Source organism: Haemaphysalis longicornis, unplaced genomic scaffold (assembly GCF_048455015.1).
Source record: "Haemaphysalis longicornis isolate Haplotype H1 unplaced genomic scaffold, Haemaphysalis longicornis Haplotype H1 scaffold_7, whole genome shotgun sequence".
Classification (NCBI taxonomy): Eukaryota; Metazoa; Arthropoda; class Arachnida; order Ixodida; family Ixodidae; genus Haemaphysalis; species Haemaphysalis longicornis.
In genome coordinates, this window is record NW_027526422.1 from 138,659,578 (window position 1) to 138,672,994 (window position 13,417).

General features: G+C 45.6%; 1 protein-coding gene across 1 annotated transcript in view; it reads left to right on the forward strand.

The window, feature by feature from the left end:
• The first annotated feature begins 446 nt into the window (after nt 1-446).
• The window catches only part of LOC144147061 (uncharacterized), a 429,195-nt gene continuing 416,224 nt past the window's right edge, over nt 447-13,417 (forward strand). The window contains exon 1 of the mRNA XM_077679096.1: nt 447-543. The gene's annotated coding sequence lies outside the window, so the exon portion shown is untranslated. The remainder of the gene's footprint in view (nt 544-13,417) is intronic.

Sequence of the window (13,417 nt, forward strand, 5' to 3'; positions counted from 1 at the left end):
GTTACAGGTTTGCAGACTAGATGGCGTTAAGGCCTAGGGTAGATGAGCTAGACTCTATTATAAAAAACTTTCATTGAAAAATTAAGGACGCTCGTAGTAGCGTTCTCAAACAAGAGACGTGAAGCTACGACGCTACAGCTCAAAACCTCTGTATACTGCTCTGTCATATATTTAACAGGTGTTCCTCTAAACCCCGTAGCTGTGAATGCAATATCATCTCTGCGAACTTAGGTACTTCTGTATCGCCATGCCGTACCAGCACTACCCCAGTAGGAAGCGCCGAGGAGAGATGCGCAAAAATGAGTGCTCAATCCTTCAATATCACGAGGGCGAAAGTGAGTTAGAGAAGCGGAGGTACTTTTTATCGTTATCGGTTGAGTCAACAAATGTCGCCCGTCGGCGCCGCGCGCATGCGACTCCACGATAGCTGATACAGCCATTCTGAAAATCACTCTGAGAGTGGCTGCCACGAACGCGTGGGGCAAGAAGTCCCAAAGGTTATGTAGAGTGCGTGGTGTGCAGCACCAAACATCGAGACATAACGTAAGTGGCGGCGGGGATCCCTGCACATTCTTTATTGCCATCCGGGCTTAAGGCTTGAATTCGTGATGTCTGAGGCATTGGTCTGTAATTCGACTCATCCTGGTCTTGAAGTTGCTTTATTCCCCACCCCAATCGCTTCGCCCTTTTTGGTTTGGCTGCAGTACAAGGCACGCTCTCTTTTGGTTGAGCAAAGACAACTTGAGTTATTTGGGCAATTTCGAGAGTGTTCGCCTCTCTGCGCGCGGAAAAACATTGTTACCTCGGAAGCAGTCACCTCGGGGTAGATCACTTTATGTAAGAAGAGGGATGCGTCATTCAAGCCAACGCTTGCGTAGCCGCGAGAATGTAGCTATAGAGAGCACTTAAGAAATTATTAGGAAGTACTTACCGTGAATGCTGGTTAATTTGACGCCCTTTAATTCCGCAAATCGTTTAATTCGACCTGTGTGAGTGGTCCCTGCAAATATAATTCATAGCACTTTGCACTAGCCACTCGCTGGAAATCCGATTCTCACGGTGCCCACAATTCCCATGGTGGCATGCGATTGCTGCGAGAGTTTTCTCTTTAGGTGATATTGAAAAATTCTATGGCTACAGCGGGTGATGCCTGTGTGCTTCGTTGCCTTTGTCCCTTTTGTGGAGTTGTGTAGCAGATATCTTAATCTTGAGCAAGCCTAGTTTTGGCGTGTTCGTACTTTTCGCGGGTATCGGCGTGTATCGTCGTTTTTTTTTAACTTTTATTATATCACCTATTAGAGTCATTGCAGCCGAATTTTAGAGACCAAGATTACAAACTTCTTTAAAATTCAAAGGTACATTATTGTGGGTATTCGACAATCGATATTGCGACAATCTGATACATAGAAAACGTTTCGCGTTCCCACGAGTATAGAATAAACGAATGTTTACTGTGTACTTTTTGTTCACGAAGTACTCTGTAAATTTAGTCAATTTGTGAAAATGCAAGAATTGTTATTACATACCACGGCACAAATTGCTACTGTATGATGTATTTTTTAGCAGTTTCAGAAACATTTTGGCGAGTTTCCGTTTTAGAATCTCATCGGCTGGATCAGTGTTTTTTTAAAGAAGATGCACACATAAACGAGAAAAATACTGTCGATAGAAAACTCTAAATTAACTACAATAGAGGTGGCGGCAAATGAAAGAACGAGCTTGGAAAACAATAACAATTGGTTGCCGAGGTCAATTTTTTTCTCTCGGCAGAGTAGACAGCATCATGATGAATTTCATGGACTAGTTCTGGGACAGCCTGCTTTATGGAGCATGAAAGGTTTGCTGACGTTGAACAAGCGCAAAGAAAACGATGCCGATTAGGAAATAGAATGTGTTTAGGCAGAAAGGCGAGATCTTACGTAGAGCTAACTAAAGTATTTTAGAGGTGGAACAAAGGAGATAGGCTGGCCCATACATAACGACGCCAGTTCTTCCATCTTCCTTGTAATATTCGAACACAACACAAGTTTTAAATAGCGACAGAAAGTTCCAGACCGGATACATATACTAGGTACCTAGTTTAACCTGAAGTCTATATCATTTAGCCCGTAATTTATAATAGCAGCAGCAAATCAATCTCCCCCCCCGTGAAATTCCGGCCTTTAGCCCATTGATGCTTGTCAACACTAAGTTCTCGCACAGTTTGCCACAAGCTGTGGTTTCCTGCTAGGCGATAACGGCCATAGCGGTCATCACTACCACCGGTAAGCTCATAAACAGAAGGAAGCTGACAAGCGAGGCAATCAGCCGTCTACACAACATGCTCAGGTCTAGTGTCCAGTAGACAAGTAGATTGTTCAGATGTACTAAAACTCTAATGAACGTACTTAAAGAAGGTGCATGATTGGCTCGTGGTCTAAGCGTCAGTTGATGTCAGCTACTAAGCCTGCTCGCACTTGTGTAATATTTTGCATAATGAACGTATGCGCCGGAATTTCTCAGGAAACTGCTTCGCTCCAGAGTACTCAATGTGTATGTGTGCGGAATTTTAAGGCTTCAGATTATCCGCGAAGTCTGAAGCAAATGACACTGGGAATGTGAAGCGCTGGGAAAATATTTTTCGGTGTATTTCTTGGTGCCGGAAAGAACAATATAAGTTAATCTGTCGACTTCGTAATCAACATTGCAGAGGCCGGTCACTGATGACCCTGGAGCAGCAGAAAAGTAGCCTTGCTGCCCAACTAGTCTCCACGGGCTGAAGCGGAATTATCTGTATAAGAATTTACAAGAATCGTTATGAGGACGTTACCTATATAAACCACGTTTCTAGGCCGGACGGAGGCAACAGCTGGCTGTGCGGTATTGCATGTCAGATTAGGTTCAATATTGTGCAGGGAATATGTACAAAGATATTTGCACCATGTCTGAAATAGTCACATTTTTCTGAAGTAATAGAAATAATATGAATATTGAATCACAACATGAATTGTTTCAATATTGTGCTCAGAAAGACCTGTAGTGCCTTTCTTCTGGCGCACGAAACAAAAACAAAAACGAACTTTGCAGAAACCTCAAATATGTAATTGTGGGTTAGGGTTGCTAACAGGGTAAAAATTACACACTGCCTTACCTCTAATTATCCCCATACACATGCACAGTTGCAATGCCTAGTAGTAAGGCATGAGACAACACACCAGTGTTCGCGGAAGGCCGATACTGTTACAAAAATATACATAAACTTTTTGGGAGCACCCGGCGATAACCGGGTGGACCACTATACGAGTGACACTAATGGCAATACCACTTGTTCAATTTTTTCTTGTCATAATTAGGTAGTTCATCGTGAAGTTGTATACAATTAGGAAGTTCCGCCTGCAGTAAATACATGGCCTCCTAACGCAGACATGTGTTAATGAGAAAGGGTTTGAACTCGTGTTTTATTTGAGCTCACCCGAAACAAATTGTAACAAGATTGTTTGCCTAAATGACTACTTATTCATTGGAAGTGTTATCTGAACACGTCTGAACAATACTCATTAGTGACAGCATTATGATACATAACATGCGCTCCTACATATGACCCCTTTTTGAAGAAAGTCTAAAGAGATGGCAAGCGCTACGTGAACGCGGGAGAATTTAGGTGAATTCCACATTCAGAGGGGTAAAAGTTCAACATTTTCTGGCTTATTTATACCTGTGTTATGGCAAACCCCTGAACTCGTTTTTGTACATCTGTATGGGCAGCATTTGCAAGCAACAAGAACAAAGTGTATATATCAACAGGCTGCATAGTTACTGAGTAACCTGTAAAAACACAGGGTTTTTCCAAAACTCCGATGGTTCCTGTCGGTTGGGTATTATGAAAAAATCTATTCATTTATTCATTATTTCGTTATTTATTTATTTACATACTTTTGATGCCCAAACGCATGACAGAAAGTAGTAGGTGAACAAACACTCAAAACTCTAGAACAATATTTAGATACCTGCACAAATTATCTATAAAAATAAGAGGAGTTCAATATCTGAACTGGAGTGCGATAGCAAAATCAGCATCTGCAAAATTGTAGTAGCACTTTTGACGCTTCTACACCATAATCACAACGCGCTCAGAAAGTCTGTAGCCGTTTGAACCGGCAGTTTGGCTAGGCGTGTACATCAATAATTGGGCATTTTTTTTTTAAAAGACGTTTCATTAAAACTTTTTTACGCCCTTCTACCACCGTGGTAGGGCGAACTTAGTTTGGTGTATTCGTATGAGCAACATTTATTAGAAATATTGTTTGGATAAATCAACCAGTGAAGCTTTGATTAAAGAACTTCAGAAACACCCATTTTGTTCCTAAATGCAGTATCGCCACAATAGTGTTGGTTAGGGCGAAACCGTGAAACCACTGTTTAGGTAATCATTTTGTGTGAGCATATCTGCAAAAAGAACTTTCATTAGTGAACGGGTGAGTGAGATAATCAGGAATGTACAAAAACACAATTTTCCCGTTTTTCTTTCTTAGGAGCTGAATTTGGGAAAATCCCGCCTTGGTGAGCCCTTATGTCATGATAAGAATCCACGTCCAATACTTTGTCTCCACGTGTAGCAGTGTCGGCTGGGCGTTAATGAACCAGTCAGTCAGTCAGTCAGTCAGTCAGTCAGTCAGTCAGTCAGTCAGTCGGGCGCTTCTCTTTATAGGTATTGATTAAAGCAACGTATATTCGTGCGAACCTGGAGCGGTACAAGGTTGCTGATATGTGATAAACGGATTACGTAATGAAAATACATTTAGATAAGAGCAGACGTTGAATAAAGTGCACTCAAAAAAGATGGAATTGTTTTGTTAAAATTTTATACTCAAGTAAAAGTGCATGAACATAAATATACAAAATAGGTCACACACATGACAAGCTAATAGGTTTGTTTACATAACAAAGTTGGGAAACCAAAAAAATATATGTAATACCAGAGTACTGATAGACTGTACTATGTAGTCGAAACGTGAAGAGCAACTCCCACGCATATTGGTAAATAAAAAAAAACATCGTTCCTTGAGGTCCACTGTCGCGTCAACTGTAGAGAAAGATGTTGCCGCAATTCACAACAACATGCGGCCACGCGAACAATTCTGAACAGAAAAACAACCCCTATTTTTTTTTTGCCTGGAGGCCACGCAAGTTGGCATATGCACAAAATATATTCATGGGTATACGTATTATGAGTACTAAAGCAATTTTAAATATTCACATTACCCTTTCGTACACCTCCTATTAGCATACACATTCTTTTGCGTGTTCTTTTCCGTTTTACACAGCCATACTCGAGCTTCGGGCAAGAAATAGTGGTGTTCAGCTTGAGAAGACAGCTCGTCTGCTTGACCCCTTTCGAGAGGTGGCACACAACAGCCAGAAATCAAATGGCTGGGCCAATAATCTTCGTGATATGCGGTTAGAAGCTGAACTTACTAGCGAAATTAACACCAAGATTCTTAACCTCCATACCACGTAGTAGTGTTTTCCGGTGATTCTATACAAAAATAATGTGCTCTCAATTTTTGTTGGGTATCTATTACCTTAGGTTTAGATGTATTTTTAGGACGTTAATACGAAACAGGCATGATTGCTTGTTAGAGAACTGTACAGCTGGCAGTGTTTAAAACAGTCTTAAGCATCTGTCGTCATGCAGCATTTAGGAGGAAATGGCAGTCTTAAAAACTGAGAAACACCATTTCAAAAGATTAAGGAAGGAAGTTACCCTAGGATGCAGCCCTGAGGGGCACCACCCGTACGTCGTAGCAGAGGGGACTGCCGGTTTGCATGCAAGATGCATGATCTATCTGATAAATATAAACATAACAAGGATAAAAGGCATCGGTGTATATGTGGTTGAGACTGATTTGTAGGTCGGTTATCTGTGAGACGGCTTGAAACTTTTTGCTCAAACTGACGTAGACTGCATTGACTTGTCCTCTGCTCCACACACCCTCAGAAGCATGCAGCATAAATCTGACAAGATTTGTAGTGGTTGATTGCCATGCGAGAAGTAATGAACCACTCTGTCCAGCGACGACGATAGTTGAAGGCGAAGCTTTGCGGTGACGCATTATTCCGTTGTCGTGTGAGTTTTGCAAACGTCTTGGACTGTGTCGAAATGGAGCTATAGGAAATACGCCCGCTTCGCAATGTGGGAACACCGCTTGGATTCCAGCTACCCCAGGCTTTTTTTTCACTTCACCCACTATCATTATTCATCATCTTCAGAAAAAGTGGGCTTTGGAGCAGGGAGTTGTTTTCGCTTTACAGATGGATCAGGGAGAACACTAAAGCTTCCCGTTAAAAGCGCCCTGTTAAGGTAATATTGCCATTTTTACAAATATGTTAGTTGTGAAAACAGCATCGTATCAAAGAAGGTCAGGGCATAGAAGTCGGGCGCTACTTTGTGGGGCTTGATTTTGACCGTGTTCCAAATACAGAAACAATCCGCGAAGCCTCTTAACGGCAGGGGGAACTTTCCTGTTGTGGGGGAAGCTTGAAATGGGCACCTAACTGGCAGCTGTTTGTAACGCATTTCCCATATATGCGCTTCAACGAAAGCTAGATGAAGAAACACATTTGCTCAGTTATATTTGCCATAACTAGTCTCAACGCTAAAGCAGGAAATCAAGGATGGTCAAAAAAAAGGACCGTTTTTTCGACTCACCTGACACAGAAGAGGACGAATGATCGCCTTGGCGTTGCTTGGCTCTGCTCTTTAAATTTAAACCTCCGTTTGGTGTGAAATCGAAAAGAATATTAATGAATGTATTGTACTACTTAGAAATTTGAAGGCGGAAGTGTACCTCCTGCTGATCAACTTTAACTTTTGAAATTTGCGGCCGTGCCAATTAACGCCATAGTTGTTTCCGCACTCTTTCTATACCCTGTTAGGCTGCAGTTGAGCTTTTTGTTTTATTTGCTGGCACTCACGTCACTACTTGACCACAGCTCTGGAAAGAATTTCCGGACGTTTGGTCCTCACCTTATCCATCGGTATTTCCTGGCGCGCGTTCATCGCCTTACACCCACCGCCTCCCGAAACATCTTTTTACGAGCCACGTATTTTCTGCGCCTCACAGTGTGCCGCCTTCGCATATAGAACATCACGTCCATCGGAATGAACACATAACCCGAGATCGCGCTTGTGTACACGCAGCATGCCACCAAAATAAACCATGTATTGTAGCAACCATGGTGAGACACCTCCTCCGTTCAATGATCTATTCTTACGACAACAAGTTAGCACTCTTTTTAACAAAATCAGTTCGTATGATGTTAATGTACCTGTAGATGTCCTGTTTTTTATTTCAAAAAATGTTTCGACAAAGTTCCTCGAAACGGCCATTCCGAAAACTTTCATGCATATACCTTGGCACCTTGTTCTTAAATGGATGAAACCCTTCTTTAATACCCGTAATGAGTTCTTGTAAACTAATTCTTTTACCTAGCCTATGTCACCCATGGCTTCTAGAGTGCAACAGGGCACTGTTCTTAGAACTCTTTTTCTAAGTTTTATTAATGACCTGACAGTTATCATTGCCCATAACGCAACGCTTTTTGCTGATGGTTGCGTTATTTATCGTCCTATTAACAGCGATCATGATGTACATATCCTTTAGTCAGATTTCACTCTTGTTACATAACGGTGCGAGAAATGGCTAATGACCATAACTGTTATTACAACATCGCTCATCCCTTTTCATCGCAGGCAGACATACTCCTTACTTAACTACTTCCTCAATGAGTCAGTTATATGGTCTTTTTCCTCATACAAGCACTTGGGCATTACCTTGTGAAGACATGTCATGGTGCCTCCCTTACACATATAACAAGATAAGGCAACAGCGTCCTCGGCTGCTTACGCCGTACCCTTAGACAAGCCCGGTAGCGGCTAAAATACAGACTTTTACTACACTCATTCCAACCAAACGGGAGTACGCATGCGCAGTTTGGCACCCTCATTAATCTAACCTATCATGTATTTCAACAGTCAAAACTCGTGCCGCCCGCTTTATTTTAAATGAATACTCATACCACACCAGCAGGGTCGAACCTAAATCTAAAGTTATCCGGCCAAAGACAGAACATTCCCGTATACGTCTGTGCCATTTATTCTCTCACTTATCTCTTGACAACTCTGTCATTCCGAATGCTCACCGCCACTCATGCCGTGTCAATCACCCGAAACCGTTTACTCGACACATGCCCATCCTTCTGGGCACCTTTCTTCTTTCCTTCCTTCTTTATATCTTTTAGACGAAAATCAGGATAAATAGGAACGAAAATAGTGATGCCTTCGATTACGGCTTCTAAAAACAAACGCAAAGTGCAACAAACATGAATAAAAATAGGTTTATAGAGCGAAGAAAAGTATGCGTGAGGTGTACGTTTGTACACATAGCGACTCTGGGCAGTGAATCATGTCAATAACAATTTGTGAATCAAAAACGATTTTCAGGTACTTAATTTGTCAGTAGTGTACAACGAGCGCATCTCCAATGCTTTGAAGCTCCTTCGTGTAAAGGTAATTCAAAGGAGCTATCCTTTGCGGTACTGAGACAGACGTAAACACCTCTTTTGCGGCAATGAACGCGAGACTTCGTAACGCAGCCTGTGTTCCGGTACCTTTGAGGGAAGTTAGCACTGATGCAAATTGGCCAGGGTTATTTTCGGTCAAACCACGTGAAAGTTTCTGGAACAAGCAAGCCGGCATGCAATTTTCGGATATTCCCACGAGAGGTCGTGCTTGGTCTTCCCCTCTTTGGTGGCACAGTCCTGTTGCTGGCACTCAAGCTTCGTGCAATGTCTGACTTAAATGCCATGAAGTATTTCACTTCTTTTTTCAGGAGTGGCTCACAGTTCGCATGTCGTACGCATTCCAGTAAGATGTTCCCGTCAGTAATTGTGGCAAAAAGAGGTTGAGCCGATGTCGCCTATACCTTTTGACGACTTCGTGAGTGCTCTCTTTTACACAGAACGGATAAAACACTCGCATGGTTACAGTAATACAGATACAATAAAAATAAAATGCAAATAAAAATTGATCCAGACAGGCAGTCTTGTGGCGTCCGGTGTCACAGGTGCTGCAAACCATTTACAGTAAAAGCTCGTTCATTCGGATCTCACGGGACCGGGAAAAATGTCCGAATTATCCGAATGGCGAATAATAATGAACAGGAAAAACAACATTAAAATCATGTTGGACAAGCATACCTTTGTTTGCTGAAGTATTTTCTAATAGTCGTCTGCTTTATCGCGCAGATTTCGGCTGAGGTTACAATTTTTCTTAACTCTTCCAAGTGGCCAACAGCACGCAAACTGTCGGAACTGCTCAGGCAAACGTCCTCCATAAATGAAAAGCGCCTCCGAGACTTCTCGTGAGGTGCGATGAGGTCGCGGCTGCACCTCCTCGCATGACTTTTCATCAAAATCGTGGTCTTCCTGGGCGCTCGTGACATCATTAATAATTTATTCATCGGTCAGGAGAACAGCATTTGTCCGAATTAAGCGGTGCGGGGCCGAATTCTGACAAATTAACGAAGGTGTTGTCCCAGAGACTAACATGCGCTTTGGCCGGGACCAATTGAGCCGTCCGAATTATCCAAATTTCCGAATTAACGGATGGTGAATTAAGGAGCTTTTACTGTATTCGGTGGAGAGGCCTGCACAGAAACCACACACACAGCCGAAGGTGACTAGAAATAGCGCGAGCCGGTCACGACGAGGGTCTAACAAGTGCCGCCGGACCTCCGGGAATAAGTCTGCCTGTGGTTAAGACCATCTCGCAAGCTTACGAGCTATTCCAGTCTGGCCAGAGCCACTGTCACTATGAGGTTTCCCACCGCCAAGGTCAAAAAGATAGGGCGATACAGGGAAGGCCCACTCGGTGGTTTGCCTGCCTTTAGCACTTTTGTCGCAATAGACGTCGTCCAGTCCTGAGAGGTGATGCCGGTCCTACAGACCTGGTTGAAGATGTCCAGTAGGCGCAGCTGCTCGTCGGTGTGGAGGTTTACCAGAATGGTTTGTGATGCCGTTGGCCCAGCATTAGTGCAGTGCCTACAGCGGTAGTGCCAGATGGTCTCCTCGAGCTCACCCAGTGTGATCGCGTTACAGACCGCACCCACCCGAGCGTCAGCTGGTGTCCATGGTGGCTCGGCAAGGGGGATGCTGTATGGTAGCAGCTATCAGCTTCTCTCATGTAGCCCAGCCCGCAGAAAGTGGCCATAGAGCTGACGCCGGAAGTCGGGCATTTAGTAGACACATAGGGAAAACCGTTATCCAGAAGCTCGGCCAGCGGTCGCTTCTCTGTCCCTGCCTCTGCGGCCTCGAAATAGACGGGGCGCAGAGCGCAGGCTGGCTATGTGAGGGACCTGAAGAGCTTCTAGGCCCGTGTAGCGTCGCAGCGTCCGTCCTGGGAGCTGCAGATGCTTTGCCATAATCTCTTGGGCTGATGCCTCGCGTGCCGTCAGGCTGCTCCGTCCAGTAGTATGAAGGCCGCCCAAGTGCAGGGGTTTTATGGCGGACGGCCTGCTTCTGGGCCCTGTGCCTAGCGTCCCGAACGTTCAGTGCCTTGATATCGCGCACCTGCTTTCCCTGGGAGACCTGGGTAAAGGTGGTGGCAGCTTCAGTTCAGAGAACAAGTACCTTTAGGACGGTGACGTGAGGATGACCAGATAGTAGTCGGAGCCGCAGGTGTGATTTGTCATCTCCCAGTTGTGGGTGCAGCGCTCGGACACCAGTGCGAGGTCAATGCACGTCTGCCAGACTCGGCAGACAAAGTGGGGGCTGTCAGTGTTGGTTATCATCAGTCCCGCACGGACCGCCGTGTTTACGATGTCTCTTCCTGTCTGGTACTTTGCCGTATTGTGCCTGAGTGCCAGACGCAAAGTTCGCTTGGCTTAACGGCGCGCCAAAACGGCTTGGCGGAATCTCGCATCACCGGGAATGACCCAAGCCAAGTGTGCACGCAATGTCAGGCTTGGGAACGCCGGCAAAGAGTCACCTTCCCTTTTCCTGGCGCGGGCATATGCTGACGGAACGCCTACACCTTCATTCGGCCAATTCAAACTGCGGCCAGTGGGGACTTCTTTTTGAGGGATTCAATCTGCTCTCCTCAGGAACGGATCACTGGGGATATAAAGAGCCCTGACACAAGCGCGAGAGCTGCAATGATGCAATGAGCGGGCAGTATTCGATGACGGAACCCAGTTGACACGTGCTCCCTGCTTTGCGCGACGAATGCAACGCTCTTGTTACCCTTGTATATGTTGTATATAAATGATGCTTTAACTTACCGTCGGTTTGACAGCTTCACGGTGCCCCACTGCGCCACGTTGGCGGTGGCCTCAGCAAGGTGGCGGCCTGAGCAAGGCGGCTTCCCTAGAGCCAATGGTGAACATTGAAGTCGACACCGATGAGGCAGTAACGCCTTAGGGGGCTCCGTAATCAGCCGAGGTGGGCGGCATCCCAAGATTCTCCTAGCCTGATATACATTCTGATCACAGAGGTGCCTGCGCCACCCATCCCTAGTGTAATACTGACACACTCCATGCCCTGTGACGCTGGCCAACATGCGACGCTCTATGTCCTGTGACACTGGGACGCTGGCGCTGACATTGCCTGTGACCTGTGACGCTGACACTCAAAAAGAGGCGTGAAGGTCCAGATCAAGGCTGGGTAGGGCGCGTTTCGTGCAGGTGGGCACTCTGGCAGTGCAGTCGACCGGCCAGTATTGCCCCCATAGCGCGCGAAACACACGGTCCAGGGCACGAGGTGGTAACACGATACAGTCCCCCGCAACGTTTGCATTGGAGTAGCCGAGGGTGACAGGCTCTCACCCAGGCAGGTCTAATGAAGACCCTCCATTGCTGTGGTGGGGACGGCCTTGCAAACGGTGAGGCGTCGTTGGCCCGAGTCTGTCGAAATCGAAGAGCTTCGTTCTCAGCGGAACGAATGTGGGAACTGCGGGGCCAATCATGCTCCCTATTCTTCGCGCTGCGACGCGTAGGCGAGAAAGTGGGAGCCCTACCTCCCGTCCTGTGGACGCCCGGTCGCGCCAGGAGTTAAGTGCATGCCGACGCTGCGGCCCACGTGACTAGTTTCATAGTAGACTCTACGGGCTGGTAGGTAGAGCTTTTTCGCACTTGACGTTTCCCCCACTGCTCCCGGCGCATGCGCCCCATTGCTATAGCATCAGAGTCCCACCATCTGCCTTCAGGTCACCGCAGTCGTGCGGAGCAGTCCCAAAGTCAAACCGGGGATCGCTTGTCGAAACGCGCCATCGTCCGCCAGAAGCGTTGTCATTGCATATCCGATCGCAATGAAAGCAAAAGCTTCCACTGTGGAGCGCGAGGAATTTTGTGCATCTTGGTCAGCATAGCATTCAACAGCTGATCTAACTTCGATATGCGCTGGCTGTGGCTAAGCTAATCAGTGGTAGCATGGACTTCCGTCGCGATTGGTCACTTCATACCATCAACGACCTTTGCTCTGGACCCTTTCCTTATAGAACTTGCTTCATAAACCTAGTCCGCAATACCAGCACAATATTGTTTAGGAAAGGATGTATTTGATGTGATATGATGTATTTTATTTTCTTCCTGCTTTGTTGGAGGCATTGCTAATACCGAATTTCTAATATTTGCATTCCCACTCCCACCTCCACTCGAACCTCCAGTCGAAGAGATAGCTTAGACAGATTGTCGGATGTAGAGAAACTGGGGTGTCCTCTACTAAGCCGAGTGGAGGAAGCACATGCAGTGGAGGCCAGACTCCGAATATGGCAATCAGTTTTTGTGTTCGTTCATTCATTCATTCAGATTACCCCTGAAGACCCTCTAGGCGAGGGTATTACATAAGGGGGAGGGGAAAACGGCAACAATGTACAAAAGTACTGGCAAAATAAAAATGCATTATAACCAGTAATTAGCTGTAACGAAGGGAAGAAACAATAAATACAACCTACAGCCATAACGCGTTGCACAGCCATAACTCGTTGCCTTTCTTGTTAGTTATGATCATGATAGCCGTATTGGAAGGGGAGATAGCGAGACCTAAGGTGCGAACATGGCTGTTTAGTACGACACATGTTTCTTGGAGGGTTTCTTTTAGTTGGGCTGGGCTACCATTGGAGGACCAGAGGGAAATGGCATCGGCATAGATGGAGTAGGAGAGGTGGGTGGTAGAGTCTAGGAGGGGAGGCAGTTGGGCTAGTGCCACATTGAAAAGGGTTGGAGACAGCATTGAGCCCTGTGGGATGCCAGAGGTTAAATAAAAAGATGGAGCCAACGATCCCGGGATGCTTAAAGAGGCTGTGCGGTCTGAAAGAAAGGACTTGATATAGTTATACATTCAGCTTCCGCAGTTTGTTCGGGCAAGGTTAGCGAAGATGGCC